The sequence below is a fragment of the Microcaecilia unicolor genome, chromosome 1, assembly GCF_901765095.1.
Source record: "Microcaecilia unicolor chromosome 1, aMicUni1.1, whole genome shotgun sequence".
NCBI classification, from domain to species: Eukaryota; Metazoa; Chordata; class Amphibia; order Gymnophiona; family Siphonopidae; genus Microcaecilia; species Microcaecilia unicolor.
In genome coordinates, this window is record NC_044031.1 from 419,899,960 (window position 1) to 419,921,628 (window position 21,669).

Consider the following 21,669-nt stretch of genomic DNA (forward strand, 5'->3'; position numbering starts at 1 on the left):
TAGGGATCTGAAGACCTCTAGATATGACTCTGCAGACTCACCACCCACAAAGCTCAACTGGATACCAGTTGTCCAACTGGACAAGAAGCAAAGAACTCAGGACCAGAGGCTGAAAAGCGTGTCCATCCACTTGCTAGAGATAGAAAATACTGAAGAGCTGGACTAGATGCCAAGAGAGATGTCTCGGCTCAGTTTTCAGTTCTTTACCGCCTCCTGCTGGTTGATGGACACAACTATTCCACAGTTGTGTCCATCAACCAGCAGGTGGAGATAAAGAACTGAAAACTGAGTAGACATCTCCCTTGGCATACAGGTTCTGGAATAGTGGGAAGCTATTTAATGGAAAACTTAGTTTAATCTTTGTTTAATTCCAAAGAATGGTTCACAGCCTATGGCTATCATGGATATACAATCTTTGAAGTTAATATTTCTTCTGCAGAAAACCTGACTGGCAAGGGGTACTCCAGGACTGGACTTGGGAAACACTGCATTAGATAAATCGAATTGCACATTAACTGCTGTATGTCCTCTGCACAGCAGGGGGCCTCCCTTCAGCTAGCAGGGCACCCAAATTTGTCTCCATGCTCTAATTCTTGTGGAAACTGATAAACTTGCTTTGGTATTTTTAAGAATAGGAGTTTAAATGATATAACCAATGTCTACCGGAAAACTTCCCTGCCACAATTTAGAATTAAACCACTCCTTTAAAATATCTAAGATGATCTTGGGAACTAATTTTATCAAATTTGGAGGACAAAGCATCTAAAGTACAATAAGATGAATTATATCTGTAAAATACATTTCTTAGATCATTATCCTAAATCGCTGCAAACTCAGACCACAGGAATTTCCTTATTGTGAGGAGCCATATTATAGCTATATTCTTGTATTCTTTGTTTCCTAATCTGACTATGAATACCATCTATCTTTCACTTAAAAATAAATCGGATAGCATTTCGGCTGTAGGAGTATTATCATTCCCATTCTGGAGAAAGGTGAGCCAGCTGGTGTTGTGTATCTAAGTTTTCAAAAAGCTACTGACAAACTCTCTCATGAGAAACTCCTGAGAAAATGAAAAAGCCATGGGATAGGAGGAAATGTTCTGTTCTGGATAGGGAACTGGTTAAAATCAAAACACAGAGGGTAGGATCAAATGGCCATGCCTCTCAATGGAGAAGGGTGAATAGTGGAGTGCCCCAGGGACCAGTGCTATTTAACATATTTCTAAATGATCTGGAAATGGGAATGATGAGTGAAGTGATTCAATTTGAGGATGACACAAAACTATTCAAAGTTGTTAAATCACATGCAGACTGTCAAATGTTGCAGGAGGACCTAAAGAAATTGGAAGACTGGGCATCTAAATGGCAGATGAAATTTAATGTGGACAAATACAAAATGATGCACATTGGGAAGAATAATCCAAATTATAGTTACTTGATGTTAGCCTCCACATTAAGAGTCACCACCCAAGAAAAACATTTAGGTGTCATTGTTGACAATACTTTGAAATCTTCTGCTCAGTGTGCCACCGCAGCCAAAAAAAGAAAACAGAATGCTAGGAATTATTAAGAAAGGGATGGAAAATAAGACAAAGAACATTATAATGCCTCTGTATCACTCTATAGTATACCTTACCTTGAGTACTGTGTGTAATTATGGTCTCTGTATCTCAGATATAGCAGGATTAGAAGTTGTTCAAAGAAGGGCGAACAAAATGATTAAAGGGATGGAACTACTCTCTTATGAGGAAAGGCTTAAGAGGTTAGGGCTGAAGTGGGACATGATAGAGGTTTACAAAATCCTGAGTGGAGTAAAGTGAGTGGACCTGAATCAATTGTTTACTATTTCAAGAAGTACAAAGACGAGGGATCACTCCAAGAAGTTACATGGTAAAACAAATAGGATGAAATATTTTCTCACTCAATAGTTAAGCTCTGGAACCCAATGCCAGAGGATGCGGTAAGAGCAGTTAGCATGTCTGGGTTTATAAAAAGGTTTGGACAAGTTCCTGGAGTAAAAGTCCATAATCTGCTATTAAGGCAGACACAGTGAAAGCCACTATTTCCTCCTGAGGGCGGTAGCATGGAATCTTGCTCTCTTTGGTATTCTACCCGGTACTTGTGACCTGGCCTGGCTAGTGCCTAAGAGGCATCACGTGGCTAGCCAACCAGTTGGGGGGAGGGGGCACCTTGAGCATCTGTGCATATTCAAGGCCAGTTGGCTTCTGACCCTTCCAAAACAGGAAGTTCAGAGCAGATGGGAGCCTGAGAGTGCACAGATGCTCAAGGACCCACTCCAGTCAGCAGAATTGTCTCTTAGGAAGATGACAGACTTGCTGCCCCAGGGGAATGAGTTAAGGGGAAAAATACCTTGTAGCTAGAGAAGGAGAGATATGCTTTAGAGGGGAAGGGGAATACTAGACACCATGGACAGAAGAGGAAAGAAAGAAGGGAATGAGAGAGATGCTGAAGAGGGGAATAGGAAGGGAAATCAAGAAGCTGAAGGGGGCAGGGGAGGGGGAATGCTAGACACCATAGTCAAGGGGGGAAAGGGGATTGAAGGGGAGAGAGATGAATTCCATGGGGGGGGGGGAGAGAACACAAAGATACTGGAAACCATGGGATGGGGGGTTGAGAGGAAGGAAAGGCAGAGATGCTAGAGATCTTGTGTGTGTGGGGGGGGGGGGGAGGTTGAAGGAGAGAAATGTTGGACACCATGGGGGGACTATAAAATGGTAGGGAAGGTTGGGGGCAGGGCTGGGGCACCCCAAATAAAAAAATGTTCCTCTGTCCCTGCCTGCAGCAGACAAGGTATTTGGGAGCCTCCTGTTCTATTGAAGCAAGCAAGCCTCACCAGAAGAGCCCATGAGGGACCCTGAATAAGCTGCCAGCATACTGCTGGGATTATCCCATTTTTAAGCAATCTATTCTAAATAATCCTTGCCCAATGACAACAAAACAGAGCTGCCAGGTTGCCCAGTTGCAACCAGAAAGCTGTATGGGGGTGGGGTTAGCAGGAATCCTGTAGTTATAGACCTAGGTCTTGCGGGATTTCTGCAGGTGTATGCAAGTCAAGCCTGGCCTCCCCTTCAGCCCTGAGTGGTGTCCCCGAATGTACCTCAGTACATCCTGGTGGTCTAGTGGCCTCTTAAGGGAAGGAGAGAGCCCCACTCTTTCCTGCCTGCTACCACTGATCTTCTCGCTACCCGTTTCTTTAAAATAGCTGAGACTTCACGGTGACTGTGCGGCGGAGGTGCAATGCGATGCACCCCCCACCCGGGGGTGGGGGTGATTACGTGCAGCAGGGACGGGTTAGATTCCCGGTGGGGACGGTTTCGGTCACTGTGCAACTCTCTAGTTCCAACAGGGAGATTTGGGGCCAGTTCTGGATTTGTAACAACCTCATCCTGATGCATTATAGGACCTGCAGCACGGATTTCAATGGGTAGAGTCAGAAACTACAAATACTATACTGCACTGGAGATCCAAATTCAAAATCGGCACTTTCCCAAAACTTTCCCATGGAACTGGGAACTAGGCAGCACTGACAAAACAAAAAAAAAAACCTCACAATCGGAGAGCTCACACATAAGCAGTTATCTACTCAGCGTAGTGTTACGTGCTATGAAGAAGCAATAACTCTACTGCCTTCTAAGACATTTCTTTTCCACACTATTTTTAAACAAAGACATAACATTTTCCTCTGCACAGCCCTTTTACTGCTCAGTGACAACAGAGGGGCTTATGCAGCGAGTCCATCCTTGAATGCAGGAAATCCTGGCATTCAGTGCCCTGGTATTTTAAGTCAAGCTGCCACAACTCTGCATTGGTTTCCCAAGACTGGTTGAGTTCATGTAAGCATTAATTTATTTCGAAAAGCTGAACTAGCTCTTGCAGAAGATTCTTTAGGAAGCCAACTCAATAGTGTGCAGCAGGAAACCTGTACAGCACACCTCTCAATGCTGCTGCCAGAGTTGCAGTGGGCTCCCTGGCTAGCCAAAGGAGGGAGTGGAGAGGTGATGTAAGATCCCTGGAAAAACTTGACAAGTCATTTCTAGCACTCTTTTAGGTTGTCTGAGACCACAAAGAAGGAATTTCAATCATGTCTACAAATACATAATACTCTCTTTTCAACCCTGGTTAAGAATGCTCACTTTCTTCTCCATATTAAGTTGAGTGACTCCAATTTTAATTTCAGGTGCTAGTTTAACACTTAGCAGGCTATTATCAGACCCATCACAACTCAACTCCACCCTCTGACATCTTAGCTGGAAGCTACATATTATAAGCCTGTGCTATTCTCTACCCTCCAGGATGCTTCAGTTCATCCCAATTTCTAAAACTGCATTGCTAAGTAAGCAAGTCTGCATTACACACAATAGAAGTGCTAGAACTTCAGGGCGTGATACAAAGCTACAGGGAGGCAGAGTCAAAAGCAACATCAGGAAATATATTTTTTTTTACTGAAAAGGCTAGTGGATGTCTGGACTATGCTCCCAAAAGAGGTAGTGGAAGCCAAAATGGTGCTGGAATTCAAAAGGGAGTGGAATATACACACAGTGGATCTCTAAAAAGCAAAAGGATATAAAGTGGAGGAGTGGCCTAGAAATTAGAGTGGTGGACTTTGGTCCTGGGGAACTGGGTTCGATTCCCACTGCAGACACAGGCAGCTCCTTGTGACTCTGGGCAAGTCACTTAGCCCTCCATTGCCCCAGGTACGAATAAGTACCTAAGCCGCATTGAGCCTGCCATGAGTGGGAAAGCACGGGGTACAAATAAAAAAAAAAAACAAATACAGAGCACTTCAGCTCAGAACACCTATGTAAAGACTTTTGCACTTCAAAGAAATCATGGAGAAGTAACCTTCACTGCAGGGCAGGTGCAAGTCCAACAACACAGGCATGGGGAGAGGAGGTACCCTGAACTGCGGGACAGGTACAAACCCAACAACATACGCATGGGGAAAGTAACCTGCACTACTCAGTAGATACAACCCCAACAACCTTGCTGGGCGGACTTGATGGTCCAGACTTGCGTTTCTCTGCCATCATTTACTACCTTACTATACTATGGGACTCAATAAGTTCCACAGATTACTTTCAAAACAATGGTGCTTTTAAACCTTTACCCGGGGAGGTAGAAAGTATACAGTCTTTAAACCGTAGTTCCAAGTTCAACAAAGAGGTACGATCTCCTTGCACACAAGCAAAAAATGCAGCTCGAAGTTTACCTAAAACAGTTTCCAGCTTGCATTTTAAAGTTAGAGCTCAGAGAAGATCTTCCTTTCTCCCTTTTTTAAGGGTGGAGGCGTACATGAAAAAAAACAGCGAGAGAGCTTGCTGTGGTTCAGAAAACAACAACAGTGGCCACAGCACAGATATGGCTAGTCTTGTGCTAATTTCCTGGCAAGGACCTTCCCCCCCCCCCCCTTTAGTTCCCAATGCTCAGCGCTAACAGCACACATAAAATTTGCATGCCATTAGTACTGAGCACTGGGAAGTTCTTTTGCCACCCTGTAATGGAGTGTAGTGGAGAAGTGGCCTAGTGGTTAGAGCACCGGTCTTGCAATCCAGAGGTGGCTGGTTCAAATACCGCTGCTGCTCCTTGTGAGCTTGGGCAAGTCACTTAACCCTCCATTGCCTCAGGTACAAACAGATTGTGAGCCCTCCTGGGACAGAGAAATATCCAGAGTACCTGAATGTAACTCGCCTTGAGCTACTACTGAAAAAGGTAAGAGCAAAATCTAAATAAACAATAATAATAATAATGGCGGAATTTTCTGACACTGCTTTGTACAGCAACAGCGTTTTGAGTATCTGGGCATAAGTGCTTTGAAAATACACCTCCATGGCTTGTCATATGTAACTTTGTGTTCAAAAGCAAAACGTGGGAAAGGTGAGGTTTAAACATATAATTTAGGTCCTGTTTTTATTTTTTTTAATCTGCATCAGATCCCCTAATGAAGAGGTGGGCAAAAGGGTCTGTCAAATATCTGAGTTTTGCACATCTGCTTCATGTGGAGGGGCATAATCGAACGGGCGCCCAAGTTTTCCTGAGGACGTCCTCGCAGGACATCCCCGCGAAGGGGCTGGGAAACCCATGTTATCGAAACAAGATGGGCGGCCATCTTTTGTTTCGATAATACGGTCAGGGGCGCCCAAATCTCAACATTTAGGTCGACCTTAGAGATGGTCGTCCCCGGTTTTTGGAGATAATGGAAACCGAGGATGCCCATCTCAGAAACGACCAAATGCAAGCCCTTTGGTCGTGGGAGGAGCCAGCATTCGTAGTGCACTGGTCCCACTGACATGCCACGACACCAACCGGGCACCCTAGGGGGCACTGCAGTGGACTTCAGAAATTGCTGCTAAGTGCATAGCTCCCTTACCTTGTGTGCTTAGCCCCCCAACCCCCCCCCCCCCAAACCCACAACTGTACATCACTACCATAGCCCTAATGGGTGAAGGGGGCACCTACATGTGAGTACAGTGGGTTTCTGGTGGGTTTTGAAGGGCTCACATTTACCACCACAAGTGTAACAGGTGGGGGGGGGGGGGGGGGCCTCGGTCCGCCTGCCTGAAGTGCACTGCACTCACTAAAACTGCTGCATACTGCTGTCAGGGAGCTGGGTATGACATTTGAGGCTGGCAAAAAATATTTTTAAGGTTTTTTTTTAGGGTGGGAGGGGGTTAATGACCACTGGGGGAGTAAGGGGAGATCATCCCTGATTCCCTCCGGTGGTCATCTGGTCAGTTCGAGCACCTTTTTGAGGCTTGGTCGCAAGAAAAAATGGACCAAGTAAAGTCGGCCAAGTGCTCGTCAGGGATGCCCTTCTTTTATCCATTATCGGCCGAGGACCCCCATGTGTTAAGCATGCCCCAGTCCCGCCTTCGCTATGCTTCCGACACGTCCCCGTGAACTTTGGTCGTCCCCGCGACGGAAAGCAGTTGAGGACACCCAAAATCGGCTTTCTATTATGCCGATTTGAACGACCCTGGGAGAAGAACGCCCATCTCCCGATTTGTGTCAAAAGATGGGCGCCCTTCTCTTTCGAAAATAAGCCTGCAGGTGACCCATACAAAAAAGGAAAACACAGATGGCTGTCTCTAATGCCCTCTCCAGTACAGTTTCACAGAGTGTGTCCACAGGTAGTTTTCTGCACCATGCAATCAACCTCGTTGCCAAATCATGGCAAACTAAAATCAATTAAGGTTTAAGGCTACTTCGCGCACAGCTAAATTTAAACCATTACTGTGTTCTATATATATTACCCGTTACAGGAGTAAACTGAATACATGTTTCTCAACAAACCAGAAGTAGTAGTAGTACATCTAGAGAGACATTTCAATTCACCAACTCTAAAATTCATCTGTTCTGATGGTATACAGTTATTTTCCTAGAAATACTGTGAGCATCCAGAGAAAGAATTCTCCACATCCCTACTGAGCCCATCAGGAATCCACACTCATTTCTAAGATGGCAGGAGGTCAGGAGGCAGCCAGATAAATGGTATACTACAGCAAACCCCAAAGCCTCAGAACAAATCATTTATTTACCAGTTATATGTCTCTCTTTGAAGGTAGACATTGCTACATTTTTGCAGTGCACACCCTTTAAGGGAGCATTATGTTTGCATTAACACCCCAGCTTGCAAAGTATGATGTGTTTAAAAATGAAAATATGTAGACAAGCTGAACTCGCAAGTGGAAAGGTAAAGATGAATCATACTGGTTTACAAGAAAATGACATGAAAGCTTGAAGAGAAAAATTCAAACATTAGAAAATTTTCCTTTATTCAAAAGGTAATAAGACTTAGCACCAGGTTACACCAACAGAAGGATAAGGCTTGAAATGACCAAACCTACATATATCATACAATGAATCTTTTGCTATTGTGGATCTCTCTATTGTGGGAGACTGACATGATACTGCATGTAGCAAAGCAAGCATAAGAAACACATTCAAATATATCATTAACATCCCAAGAGGGCTTATCTTACTGCCAATACAAAGCACCTATTCTTTGCACAAATGATGAAAAGCAAAAAAAAATTCCCCAGCAACAATGATGAACTGCTGGCCCCTAAAACTGTTCTGCACAACAGGCTTTATATTCTGCAGGTCGGGCTCCCAAACGCCTGCATGAAGGGATGCATTCACCACTGGGAGAGTAAGTACCATGGAAGGCAAGACCCTGGGGCTTCTACTGTTCTCAGGCCAATCAATAATCCATTATGAGACACCGACACAGCCACTCTAACATGAAGACATGGATAAAGAGAACCAGTATCGGAGCTGCCACAAAGAGAAAAGAAATCAATCACCAGATTCAAACTAGAAGAGCTGTATGCCAGACACAGAATAGAACCAGCATGAACCCACTACTTCAGTGCAGTACACAGGCCGAACAGTTCATTCTCCCTCTTTTCTCCATTCATAAAACACAACTAGAATTTTTTTTCCACCATTATTATTTTTAAACTTCCCTCCCATATGAAGCAGCAACTGATGCACACTCAGAATACAGGACAGTACCACGTTTACAAGGCTGACCTCCTACTGCCTTCTTTTCTCCCCAGAAGTAGAGATGGCAGGCATGTAGTGTGGGGTCGACCATAAACATATGCTCCCGGTCTCTGCAGTGTTCCTCTTCCTTCCCATCTTCTGTACTTCCCAATTAGGAAAAATAAAATATACACCATACAGGAAGTGCATTCAAGGGAACAGGAAGCACCTGTTTACCAAGTCTACATCCTGCTGACCTGCCACTATACTGCTGATGGTACTGTGGTACCCCAAGAAAAGTAATGTGACCCTGATAGACAAAAGGAAGAGAAGAAACAGGGAATGAAAGAGAGAAATCTGAAAAAGAAAGCTGAGGACATGAATCTGGGGGAGAAAAAAATAAACAGAAATACGATGGCAGGTAAGTACAGTAAGGTCCAACTAGTCTGTCCCAATTTCTTTTTTTTTTATTTTTTTTATTCATAAATTTCCAAATTTCTTACAAGCATATCACTTGTTACAGAAAAACAGCATAATACAAACCTTAAAGAAAATAAACAAAGGAAAAGTTATACATGCTTCCTTAGACCTCAAATTGAGGGGAGAGTTACAGTTTAGTGGAGTTTTATACAGGTATATTAGCACAAAAAAAAAAAAAAAAAGTGCGGTTTAAGTGTGTAATTCGTCACATATCATTTAACTAATTCTACTTTAAGCTGTTTCATATCCAGAAAGGATTTTAGCTGTTCTGAGTCATAAAATACATACTTTATCCCACTATACCTGACCAGACATTTGCAAGGGTACACTAACAAAATGAACCACCCAATTTGAGAACATCCTGTTTCAATGCTAGGAATAATTTTCTAGGTTCTTGGGTTACTTTAGTAACATCTGGAAATATCCATATTTTTGTTCCATAAAAAGGAACCTTTAAAAATTTGAAGTATAACTTTAATATTGCATTGAGGTCTTGTTCGAATACCAACGAAACCAAAAGGGTGGCTCTTTGCGGAACTATTTCAATAGATTGTTCTAGAATTTCAGACAAATTGTTAAAGTCTATACCATCCAAACCTTCTTTTTTTTCCTTCTTTTCCACCTGAACTTGTCGGAAGATAATAAATTTTATTTATAGGAGGAATAAGTTCTTGAGGCATTTTCAAATTTTCTTGTAGATATTTTTTAAATAACTCAATAGGCGTCTTATCAGGAATTTTGGGAAAGTTCAAAACACGGAGGTTTAGTCTTTTATTGAAATTCTCAATCTGTTCAATTTTTCTATGTATTGCCAAATTATCTTTTATCACCGTCATTTTAAAGTCTTGCAATTGATCCATATCTTTTTTAAAATCTTTTACTTGAATCGTCAGGTCTTCTTTAACCGTTTCTAAATTTTTTGCCATGTCCTAAATTTTCAAAGACAAAGTATTTACCTTTTCTGAAGCATTTTGAAGCGTAGAGTCCATTTTACTCAGCTTTAGCCAGATCTTCTCTAGATTAACCTCCGGAGTTGTTATGGGTCCTTTAAATCCAAGGACCTCTCTCTCCTGGCTACTTTCCTGTGGCATGGGTCCTCCGTCTGCTGGCTCCTTGTTCCCCATATTGGGCTCTTGGATGCCTGCTCCCCTCACCACATCTATAGCCGGACACGGAGGACATTTAGAATCGGGAGGCGGGGATAAAGATGTTTCTAGGCCTATCAGGAGCTCCGCTCCACCGGTTGCCCCTGCTGCAGGCGACCCCGTCTCTTCTCTCTGTGACGGGCGCGTCAGGAAGCGGACCATGCTGCCCCGAAGTGGAGAAGAAGAAGCTGCGGGCGGCGGTGGGAGCCTCACGGCTCCTTTTCGTTTTGTATGCGGCATTTTGAAATGAAGGAATCTCTTCACCCTTGAGCAGCAAGGAGCGGTTTCGCCGAACGCGCTCACACTTCCGCCATCTTAGGTAACGCCCCCCTCCCTAGTCTGTCCCAATTTCCATCCTGTTGCAAAACCTTTGAAGCCTGGCTTTCCTCTCACTTTTTCTTATACCACACATACTTACATTCCTTGTTTGTCTCAACCACCTCCGTTGAAAAACCATTCCATGTATCCCAGATCCTATCTGTGAAGAAACACGAGAAATAAGAGAAGAGAAGGAGCGTACAAGCCAAGAGAGATGAAGAGGACCACTGCAGAGGAGGGGGGGAGAGAGAAGAGCCTGTGCACATGTGATGAGGTTACTATGGAGATTATAGTTCTTTCAGCACTTTCTCTTTGGCTGGGCAGTGTCTGTACGCTCAGGCTTCCTCCTTTTGACGTCAGGCGCTCTCAACTCTTAGGAGAGAGCTGGCTACTGGTTTGGGGCCTCAGCTACTTTTTCTATAAGTAATGCTGGTGTGTTTCTCTTATTATTTTTTGGCTCGCTGCCTGCCTAATCTGTAGTACTGAACCTGACCATTCTCCTGAACACTGCCTGCCTGTCCTGTAAGCCTGAATCTGACCATTCTCCTGAACGCTGCCTGCATGACCTGTAAGCCTGAACCTGACCACTACCCGCCTGACCTCTAAATCTGAACCTGACCACTCTCCTGAACGCCGCCTGTAGCCTAGACCTCACCTTGCTTATTATTTGCTGATTGCCTGAACCTGTAGCTTGGACCAGACCCTGCTGACCACTTGCCACCTGGACCCGACCTTGCTGACTACTTGCTACCTGCCTGAACCTGTAACCTGGACCTGACCGTACCTTTTGCCAGCCATCTGCCTGAACCTGTAAGTCTAAGCCTGCCCCAGCTTCTGCTAGTTTCCTGCCTGTACCTGTTAACCTGGACCTGACTCTCCTTTCTGCCTAGCTAGTCCTGTTCCTGCCCAGAATCTCCTAAGTCCTGTTGGCTGCCAGAACTCAGGGGCTCAACAGCTGGGGAACAGCAGTCATCGCAGGTGAAGCTCTGGGCTTCCTGACCGCTACTCCAGGAACAGAATCCACTGGCTTCTGCCCCGATACCCCTGCTCTTCGAACAGCACAAGGGCTCACAACCGGTGGCCGTCATCGGGACCAGCATGACCGACCATGACAGTCTGTGTTTCTATGTTCCTGTACCTGCTATGCAAATATACTTGTGATTAAAATTCTATTCCCTTGCTGGTTTCACAGTGTTCAACAGAAACATTGAAAAATGTAGGCAGATAAAGACCATATGCCCTATCCAGTCTGCCCATCCATGCCATCTACTCCCCCTATCATCCCTTAGAGATCCTATGTACTTGTCCCAAGCTCACTTGAATTCAGATACTGCTTTCATCTCCATCACTTCCACCGGAAGGCCGTTCCACAAATTCACCATCCTTTCCGTGAAGTATTTCCTCAGGTTACTTCTGAATCTATCACCTTTCACCTTCATCCTATGGCCCCCTCATTCCAGAGCTTCCTTTCAATTGAAAGAGACTCACCCTTCTGTGCATTTATGCTGCATGGGTATTTAAAACATGTCTCTCCTCTCCCACCTTTCTTCTGTAGTAAACATATTGAGATCTTTAATTCTATCCCCATACACTTTATGACAAAGATCACTGACCACTTTAGTAGCCACCCTCTGGACTAACTCCATCCTGATTATATCTTTTTGTAGATGTGGTCTCCAGAACTGTACACAATATTCTAAATGAGGTCTCATCAGAGCCTTATATAGGGGCATCATCGCCTCATTTTTCCTACTTGCCATTCCTCTCCCTACACAACCAAGCGTCTTTCTAGCTTTTGCTGTCGCCTTTTCTACCTGTTTGGCCACCTTAACATCATCACATACCATCACACCCTCCTCTTTCATGCACAAACGTTCTTCGCCCCCTAAACTGTACTTTTCCCTTGGGTTCTTGCAGCTCAAATGCATGACCCTGCATTTCTTCGTATTAAATCTTAGCTGCCAACTTCCAGACCATTCCTCTAGCTTTACTAAGTCCTTCCTCATGTTATCCACACTATTGCACATTTTGATATCATCTACAATGGCGCTCTCAAAATGCAGCAACCACTACCTTCAGCTGTCAGAATCAGCCTGAAGCCTGCAGCCATAAATGAGCCCCATTCATTGAACCTTAGGAGCTGACTGAGCCACACAGATGGGAGATGCCATCCACCATCTGATGGAGACAGAATATACTGAGCATTCTACAGCAGTGCAGAGACTTAAGAGGGTAAATCACATGGATCTACTTTCTATTTCTGTCTCCATCCACTGGTGGATAAGCACAACTACCCATTCGTCTGGACCGCTGTGGCAAGGATGCAAAGGAAGTGCAGCTTACATTCAATGGCTTCTTGTAACCAAGGACAAACATTACAAATCACGCGGCCTTGGGGCAGCTAAATGGAAATCTATGGTATTTGGCACACTCCTTAACAGTTTACTTTCAAAATACCATACTTCTTATATTGTTAAACAGCATAGATTGGCTCAGGGACAAACTTCATCATGATCATTGATTTTTGACAAGAGAGCTCAAAGCATGTCCTGTCAGAATAGAAATACCAGTGTACAAGATACCGGTATATGGGTAGAAGAAAAATATGTGCCCTACTTACACTAAGATCTTAAACAAAAATGAAGTACCATATTACCATCAGCAAAAAGGAAAAACTGCAGAACACAGAGTGGGCTCCACAAACAACATCTGACACCAACTATGGCATTCATGGTTTGACATCCACCTGTTACACACTCATATTACTATGTCAAAGGCACTGGAAAGACCTATCCAGTATTGGCTCGGGCCCTCTCCATAAACAAAGTACCATACCTGTTGATGGGCTGGCAGGGATGCCCAATCCCCGCTAGCCAATGAGATCCACTGCCTCAGTGTTGCCTCAACAGCCAGCAACCTCTTTTCCAGCTGCTGAAACCGGAACTCCTTGCACATGCTCAATTCGTGCATTAACTGAGCATAAGCAAGAAATACCAGCATGGGCAGCTGGATAGAAGGCCACCCACTTCCTCAGCATTGGGTTAACAAATCTCATCAGGTGGCAGGGATTGGGCATCCCCACCAGCAACGGTAAAATTATTAATGGGGCAGGCAGAGAAAGAAATAAGAGGGAAAAAGCACTGCCCACCAGTCTACCCCCCAAATTGAAACCTGGCTATGCCCCTGACTACATAGATTCTACCACTACCCTGCTCTGCAAATAAATGTTTGTGCTTTTCCATCTGCATATATTTGTTTACCATACTTTCTACTTTTGCGAAATGGGGATACGCAGGGGTGGACCAAGGCAATCTGCTGACTGAGACAGGGATGAGATGGCGCCCCAGCCTCTCCGGCATTGCGCACCCCCTTCCCCCGAGTCCAACATCTTTCCACACTCTCTCTGCCAACACCCTCCTTCACTGTGGTCTGGCATCTCCCCTCCCTTTCCTTCCTCAACCTCTCTCCCCAAGACTACCTTCTTTTTTTGTTGTTTTTAAAAGGCGGCAGCAGCAGCAGCAATCCCCATGCACTGCTGCCTTGCAGTCAACATCTACTCTGTACTGTAGCCCGCCTCTGAAGAAACAGGAAGTTATGTCAGAGAGGCGGCTCACAGTACAGCAGAGATGCCGGTGCTGGCAGCAGGGCAGCGTATGGGGATTGATGCCAATGACAACTTTTGAAAAACAAAAAAAGAAGGTGGGCTGGGGAAGGGAGTTGAGGAAGGAAGGAAGAGGGGAAAGATGCCACTCCATTAAGAGTAATGCCTGAGGCCTCTGCCTCAGTTGGCCTAATGGTAGGGCCACCATGGGGATGTGCCTTAAAATCAAGGGTTATTTTTCCACTTTTGCAAAAGGGGGGGGGGGGGGAGGTGCATCTTAGAATCAATGGTGTCTCAGAATAAAGGAAATAAGATAATAAAATTTCATTTCTTTCTACAAAATCACCAACAAAATCCATCCTTCCTCTCTGAATAGCCTACCAAACTCATTATGGGAAAATTAGGTTCTTACCTTGGTAATTTTCTTTCCTTTAGTCATAGCAGATGAAGCCATTACGTATGGGTTATGTCCATCAACCAGCAGGGGAGATAGAGAGCACTCAAACTTTCACAGTGCCCTCTTGGCCAGCTAGCTCCACTGCCTCTTCAGTATTTGAAGCTTCCAAAGCAGTATGGCAAACCGCAATGGGAATCACAAGAGCTTTCCTCACAGCGAACGATGGCCCATCACAAGGGCATGAACTCATAAAGGAGGGAATGCACATCCTCCTGGAGGGAATAAACTCATCCTCCTTATTGTATAAGTGGAGGGGAACACACGCGCCTCCTGGAGGGAATCACACATCCTCCCAACACACTGGAGGGAATGAACTCATCCTCCTATTTATAGAACTGGAGGGGAACACACGCGCCTCCTGGAGAGAATCAACACATTCTCCAAAAAAAAACATGCTGGAGGGAATGAACACATCCTCCTAAATTTAAACTGAACATGAATCCTGAAGATTGTTTTCCAACTTTCTCCCAAGGAAGGAACTTCAGGAAATTAGAACAGAACCTGAAAAACAGATTCACAGCATACAGACAATCATACAGGGAGGGCTCATGGCTTCATCTGCTATGACTAAAGGAAAGAAAATTACCAAGGTAAGAACCTAATTTTCCCTTCCTTGTCATCAAGCAGATGAAGCCATTACGTATGGGATGTAACAAAGCAATCCCTAGATAGAGTGGGAACAAGCCACACCACGCGCTAGCACTTGTGCACCAAAACGCGCATCCCTCCTGGCAGCCACATCCAGCCTGTAATGTCGGGCAAAGGAGAGCTTAGAAGCCCATGTTGCTGCACTGCATATCTCTTGAAGAGAGAGTGCTCCAGTTTCAGCCCAAGAGGAAGAAATCGCTCTAGTAGAATGTGCCTTAAAGGCTACAGGTGGAACCCTGCCGGCCAGCAAATAAGCTGAAAAGATAGTTTCTTTGAGCCAGCGGGCAATAGTGGCCTTAGACGCTGGAGACCCTCTGCGAGAACCGGATAGCAAAACAAACAGATGATCAGAAGTCCTGAAAGAGTTAGTAACTCGCAGATACTGCAGCAGAGTCCTGCGCACATCCAAAAGGTGCAGCTGCCCAAAAGATTCTGGAAACTCTTCCTCTGAAAAAGAGGGCAAGAAAATAGGCTGGTTTAAGTGAAAGCCTGAAACCACCTTAGGCATAAAGGAAGGCACGGTCCGAACCGTGACTCCGGACTCTGAAAATTGCAGAAATGGGTCTCTACAGGACAGCGCCTGGAGCTCTGACACCCGTCTCGCCGAGGTAATGGCCACCAGAAAAACGGCCTTCAGTGTCAAGTCTTTCTCCGATGCTCGCCGAAGCGGCTCAAAAGGAGATGCCTGCAGGGTTTTCAAAACTAGCCCCAGGTTCCAAGCTGGATAGGGTGCTCGCACTGGAGGTCAGAGCCGAAGCACCCCTCTAAGAAACCGTGCCACATCTGGGTGAGCAGCCAAAGACACGCCTTCCACCTTACCACGAAGGGAGGCCAACGCTGCCACCTGCACCCGCAGGGAATTATAGGCCAAGCCTTTTTGTACACCTTCCTGCAAAAAGTCCAGAATCGGCGAGACAGGAGCCCGCATTGGAACAATGGCTCTGGAAGCACACCAAGACTCAAACAGGCACCAAATCCTGGCATAAGCCACGGAAGTGGACCGCTTGCGGGCTTGCAAGAGAGTGGAAATAACTTTATTGGAATAACCTTTATCCCTCAATTGCGCCCTCTCAATAGCCATGCCGTAAGACCAAAGCGGCTGGCGTCCTCCATGGCTACCAGTCCCTGAGTCAACAGGTTCGGTACCAGAGGTAACGGCAGAGGAGCCTCCAGGAGCATCTGTCGGAGGTCTGCATACCAAGGTCTCCTTGGCCAATCCGGGGCAATGAGGACCACTTCTCCTGGGAGCAGCCGAATCTGCAAGAGCAGGCGCCCTATCAAGGGCCATGGGGGAAACACATAAAGTAGACCCGGAGGCCAGGGTTGAGCCAAGGCATCCAACCCCGCCGAGAGAGGATCTCTCCGTCTGCTGAAGAAGCACGGGACTTTGGTATTGGTACTTGTCGCCATTAGATCCATCACGGGCTTGCCCCATTTGGCACAGATCTGCAGGAATACTTCGTCTGCCAGATTCCATTCTGCTGGATCGATCTGATGCCTGCTCAGATAATCGGCCTGCACATTGATCTGACCTGCAATATGAGCTGCCGACAGACACTGAAGATGCAGCTCGGCCCAGTGGCAAATCAGTTCGGCCTGCGCGACTAGTGCTCTGCACCGTGTTCCGCCTTGTCGATTTATATAGGCCACCGTTGTCGTGTTGTCCGACATCACTCTGACAGCCAATCCTTCCAGGGTCACTTGAAAGGCCAGAAGCGCCTGAAACACCGCTTTCAACTCTAGGCGGTTGATGGACCACTCCGACTCCTCGGGTGTCCATAGACCCTGGGCATACTTCCCCTTGCAGTGTGCGCCCCAGCCCTTCAGGCTGGCATCTGTTACCACTAGGCACCAAACGGGGAGCGTCAGCGGCATTCCTCGCCGCAGCATGCTGTCCGAGAGCCACCACTCCATGCTGAGACGGGCCGCAGGGAGCCAAGTAAGTCTGCATTGATAATCCTGAGAAATAGGAGACCATCTCCAGAGTAGGGAATACTGTAGAGGTCTCAGGTGCGCTCTCGCCCAGGGTACCACTTCCATCGTGGCTGTCATCGATCCCAGCAGCTGGACAATGTCCCAAGCTCGCGGGCGGGGCATCCTCAGGAGCAGACGGACCTGATTCTGAAGCTTGCACCGCCTTGGCTCGGGTAGGAACACATAGCCCGAGACTGTGTCGAACCTGGCCCCCCAAAACTCTAGAGATTGTGAAGGGGACAGGTGACTTTTGGCCATATTGACGACCCAGCCTAGAGATTGCAGTACTGAGACCACTCTGGCTGTAGCTTGTAAGCTCTCTGTTGCAGAGTCTGCTCTGATGAGCCAGTCGTCTAGGTACGGGTGAACCCTGATACCTTCTCGCCTGAGAAAAGCAGCTACTACCACCATTACCTTCGAAAAGGTTCGGGGAGCTGTGGCGAGGCCAAAAGCCAAGGCCCTGAACTGGAAATGTTTTCCCAACACCGCAAACCTCAGAAACTTCTGGTGCGGGGGCCAAATCGGTATGTGCAAGTAAGCTTCTTTCAGGTCTAGAGACGTGAGAAACTCTCCTGGCTGAACCGCCGCAATGACGGAGCGCAGGGATTCCATGTGGAAATGCCGCACTCTCAGGGACTTGTTCACTTCTTTTAAGTCCAGAATAGGGCGAAAGGACCCACCTTTTCGCAGCACCACAAAGTAGATGGAGTATCGGCCGCAGCCTTGCTCGGCGGGAGGCACCGGGGTCACTGCCCCTAACTGAATCAGACCTTGTAAAGTCTCCTCCACCGCCGCCCGTTTGACGGCAGAACCGCATCGGGACTCCACAAACACGTCTCTTACTGGGGCGTTGAATTCTATTCTGTATCCATCTCTGATCAGGTCCAGAACCCACTGATCTGAAGAAATCTTGGCCCACTCCTCGACAAAGAGGGAAAGCCGTCCTCCGATGACAGGCATCGAGGAGAGGGCCGACGCACCATCATTGAGAGGGTCCCCCCTGAACTCCTGGTCTTGAGCCACCGGCTGCGGAACGCTTGTCCGAGCGAAAGGAGTTCCTCTGCTGACCACGGGCACGTGAAGTGAACCCAGCAGAACGCCCCGGGCGGTACCTTCTAGCTTCACGGAAGCGAGGTCTGTACGAGGAGTGGACCGCCTGGCCCTTAGAGGAAGGCCTCTGCCTATCTTCGGGCAAGCGCTGGGGTTTTGGATCACCCAGGCCTTTCACAATTTTCTCTAACTCCTCACCAAATAGGAGAAGTCCTTGAAAAGGCAACTTCACCAACCTTTGCTTAGAGGCCATGTCCGCTGCCCAATGTCGTAGCCACAGACGACGGTGAGCCGCCACTGCTACTGCCATTTGTTTAGCCGAAGCTCTGACAAGGTCATAAAGGGCATCAGCCAGAAAGGACAAGGCCACCTCCATCCGCGGAGCCACATCCAAGAAGGGCTCCGCTCCATCTCCGGGCTGAGCCACTGCCTGTTGCAGCCAAGCTAGGCAGGCTCTCACAGCATAACAGCTGCATGCAGACGCCCGAACAGTGAGACCTGCAATTTCAAAGGACCGTTTCAACGCTATTTCCAGCCTACGGTCTTGAACATCCTTCAGGGCAACACCTCCTTCAACAGGGAGGGTAGTTCTCTTTGTCACCGCAGTGACTAGGGCATCCACTGTAGGCATTTGAAAACGAGCCATATGTCCCTCACGCAGAGGGTATAACTGCCCCATAGCCCTGGAAACTCTCAAAGGTCCCTCGGGGTCAGCCCACTGAGCCGAAACAAGCTCTAGGATGGAGTCATGCAAAGGGAAGGTCCGAGCAGCTTTCTTGGTACTAGCCATCCTGGGATTACCCGAGGAGGCCATGCCACTGTCAGGATCTTCAATCGAGAGGGCCTGCAGGGTATCTGAAATAAGCGCTGGCAGCTCATCACGGTGGAAAATCCTCACCGCGGAGGGATCATCCAGATCCTGTGGAAAATCCGCACCTGACTCTGGTTCCTCAGACCGTCTGTCAGAGTTCTCCGAATCCTCACACCCCGACCACGGGGGGGGGGGGGGGGGGGGGGGGGGGGGGGGGAAAGGTGCACCACAATCTGAAGGGGAATTAACCCTTCTGCGCTTATCTTTAGGCCAAGCATCCGGGAAATAAGCCTCACTGGGCAGTCCCAGGCCAGAATCCATTGGGAGGGGGCAATCAGAGGAGCCTCAGGCGACCCTTGAGGAAGGGCTCTTTTCATCATGTATGCTTTATGCAGCAAAAGCACAAAATCCGCGGAGAAAATCTCACCCTGGGCACCCAAATCCTGTCCGGTGCTAGCCACTCCTGAAATAACCTCATCTCGAGGTGCCCCACCCGGTTCAGGTCTCTCCGTGTCCACGGAGGCCGCGCCATGCGGTGTAAGCAAAATGGCGCCCGCTGCCAGCTCAGAGCGGGAAGAAACATCGCTCGCCATGCTCGGGCCGGCTCCTACGCCAATACAGCACGATTTACAGAGCCCTGCTGCTGATTTGCGCTTGCCACAAGTGGAACAGCGCTTTACATTGTCCGCAGCCATCGACGAAAAACGGCGGTAAAATCCAAAATGGCGGTTCGCGCCAAAATCGCCCCGATCGCGGGCCCACCCCGGAGGAGTTGGAAAACACTCTTACCTCAAAGGATCTAGTGTACAACTACGATCCTGCTGAAAATCAGGTCAAAAACCTCTGTTCCAGCGTCTCTGCGTTTAAAAACGCGACGCGACTTTTTTTTTTTTTTTTAAGCTGTGAGGAAAGCAGAGGTATTGAAGACTCCGGAGGCTCAGATGAGTGGGAAAGGCAGGGAAAGGGTGAACCTATATGCCTGCATCCACTGTTGGTGGGTAAGGACAGGGAAAGCAAGGCAATATGTCCACATCCACAGAGGTATGGGTAAGGCAGGGAAAGGGCTAACCTATGTGCCTTTAAAGTGAAGCTGCTATAGCCTCCAACACCCCGGTTAACAACTGGCAAGCCAGGAACCACCTCCCGGCAGATTTTTCTGGAACTCGAACAAGCTGCAGCCACCCTGCTAAGGGAGATAGAGAATACTGAAGAGGCAGTGGAGCTAGCTGGCCAAGAGGGCACTGTGAAAGTTTGAGTGCTCTCTATCTCCCCTGCTGGTTGATGGACATAACCCATACGTAATGGCTTCATCTGCTTGATGACAAGGAATCATTCTTTCATCACTTCTTGTTTAAACTACTGCAACCTGCTCCTTGCAGTGTCCCACAATCATCTATCTCCACTAGTTTATTAAGAATTTGACTTCCTCCAAAGTCATCATGACTCCGTAACAGTGACTGCACTGCCCCCTTTCTGCTTCCACAAACATAATTCAAGTTTCTGCTACCCACCTACAAATGCATTACATCAGCTTTCCTATTTCCCCGTACATGAACTCCATTCATAGCCTTTTCAGCTTGGTGAGGTTTATAAAGACACAGAGGGGTGGTGTTTAGGATGGGCTAGAGAGAGCTTTAATGGAAACTCCAGCAATTTGGAACATAAAGACAATGCCGAGCAGACTTTTAAGATCTGTGTCCCGCAAATGACAAGACAGATTCGGATAGGCTGGAGTGGGCTTTGACGGCAACTCCAGTAGTTGGAACATAAGGACAGAGCCAGGCGGACTTCTACGGTCTATGTCCCAGAAACATCAAAGAAAGACCATGATCAATTATGTAATATCACGTTCATTACTGACTTAATCTTGAATTGATAATGAATGTGACTGTTTGGCAGACTGGATGGACCATTCAGGTCTTTATCTGCCGTCATTTTCCCCACACTTTCCACCTTGCACTACTATAAGCACAGAACAGACTTCCAAAATTGATGCTCCCATTCACCCTCTCGTCGTATTCAAATCGTTTAAAAACACACCTTTTTTAGGATGTTAAATCTCAACTCCAGCACATTCTGTGGCTGGAATAAGCTGTTACAAAATCAATAAAACGCAAGTTAAAAAAAAAAATCTTAAATACGGGCTCTTCCTGATCATAGTCTTGTTGATTTGTATCTTCCTTTTGGTAACTTGTGTTCAGAATCCACTGCTTTGTCTGTGAGTCTTGACCAGACTGTAAGTTCCGCAGCAGTGAAGACTTCCTTTGTCTACGTATTCAACATTGCGTGTATCTAGTGGTGCTAGTAGTAACCTTGTTGGGGGAGAAGACAAAATAGAACTTAGCTGATGAGATAGAAATTAATTTAAGGGAGCAGCGAGATAGAGAACGATCTGAAGAAGAGGATGGGGAAAGACAGAAGAACTGGAACAGAATACAGAGAGACCAAGTAGAGAGCAAAACAGTGGAAAAGGAGGTGAGTTGAAGATGAACTGGAAGGAGTAGAAGGAACAGGGGAAGAAAAAAAAAACCTAAAAAGAAGAATGCTTGTGGAGATAAAAGTGGGACAATGTGATGTAGGACTTAAAAAAGTATGTGCAGATGAAGTGGTACATCTACACATGTATATCACATACAACACAGCCAAATCGTCTTGTGCATGGCTATACTGCAAAGCAG

At 46.7% G+C, this 21,669-nt stretch overlaps 1 protein-coding gene across 6 annotated transcripts in view; it reads right to left on the reverse strand.

Moving 5' to 3' along the window:
- The window catches only part of ZNF516 (zinc finger protein 516), a 347,045-nt gene that overhangs the window by 185,156 nt on the left and 140,220 nt on the right, over positions 1-21,669 (reverse strand). The window contains exon 3 of one of the 6 annotated variants that reach the window (XM_030211812.1): positions 8,745-8,817. The exons of the other annotated variants lie outside the window; for them this stretch is intronic. The gene's annotated coding sequence lies outside the window, so the exon portion shown is untranslated. The remainder of the gene's footprint in view (positions 1-8,744; positions 8,818-21,669) is intronic. 6 annotated transcript variants of the gene reach the window in all.